This window comes from Gadus chalcogrammus, chromosome 14 (genome assembly GCF_026213295.1).
Source record: "Gadus chalcogrammus isolate NIFS_2021 chromosome 14, NIFS_Gcha_1.0, whole genome shotgun sequence".
NCBI lineage: Eukaryota > Metazoa > Chordata > Actinopteri > Gadiformes > Gadidae > Gadus > Gadus chalcogrammus.
Genome location: NC_079425.1, coordinates 3587529 through 3588794, shown reverse-complemented (window position 1 = coordinate 3588794; position 1266 = coordinate 3587529).

Sequence of the window (1266 nt, the reverse complement as noted above, 5' to 3'; positions counted from 1 at the left end):
AAATGTACAGTCTGTGTGTCTTAAATATTGTTTTTTAATGTCTTCTTAAAGCAACTTGAACCGTCCACCTTCCCATCTCTCTGCTTGATCACCAGTGGGGAGGTTTTACAAACCGTTAAATCCTGTAATCCCTTGTTTAGAAATGCCATGTTTTGATTTTTACGAAATGTTTGCTATGGAAACCTTTACTTTTATTTTTTCTTAAACTTCCTTGCCGATCCGCCTCACACACACACACACACACACACACACACACACACACACACACACACACACACACACACACACACACACACACACACACACACACACACACACACACACACACACACACACACACACACTCACACACACACACACTCACACACACACACACACACACACACACACACACACACACACACACACACACACACACACACACACACACACACACACACACACACACACACACACACACACACACACACACACACACACACACACACACATTTTCATGATTTTTGAAATGTTTGCTATGGAAACCTTTTTTTTCTTTCTTTCTTCTGAAACTTTCCTCTGCTGATCCGCCTCCCGGTCCTCTCAGTCCCTGGCAGGCCGGGGGCCCCTGCACCGTGGCCCTATAACTCCATTCTCTATTTCTGTGCTTCCTTGTGCTGCCAAGCCCCTGACGTAATGCTCCGCGTTAATTATTAGCATGTGGAAAGCCATGGCCAGCCCCTCGATCCCAGGCTCCGAGCGTACGGTGGGGCTGCACCTCGCTCCCTCCCCGGTACCAACAAATCGCTGATTGGCTAGACACCACGGGAGTCACCGCCAACCGCACGCTCGACCTTCTGATTGGTCATTCGACACTGCGAGGCACAACCCTTCGTACGCTCGGACCCTGGGATTTATGCCGCGGCTCTTCTCTGGCGGCCAGAGAGCACCCCGACTGCTGGGAGAGGGAAAGTTAGTCAAGATGGCAAATATCACTAAACCGGAGTAAAGGGGGCACCGCTCCCCGAAACTGTGATCGAGACCCACGATGCTCATGTTCCCATAAGTAAGTACTACTGGGCCTGAGGGGTTTTTATTATGACTATTAACTAACTTGTCTCCGGGTTTCTGAACTACTAGTCAGTAACGTTGGCTCAAATCGTCAAGTGTCCAACGTTACATATTCAACTGGACATAATCATACGATATGTATTATTTTGAATATCATGGCTCCGGGTGCGTTTATGTATGCCAGCCCTGAACGTTATTCTGGGCTGCCCATTTGAG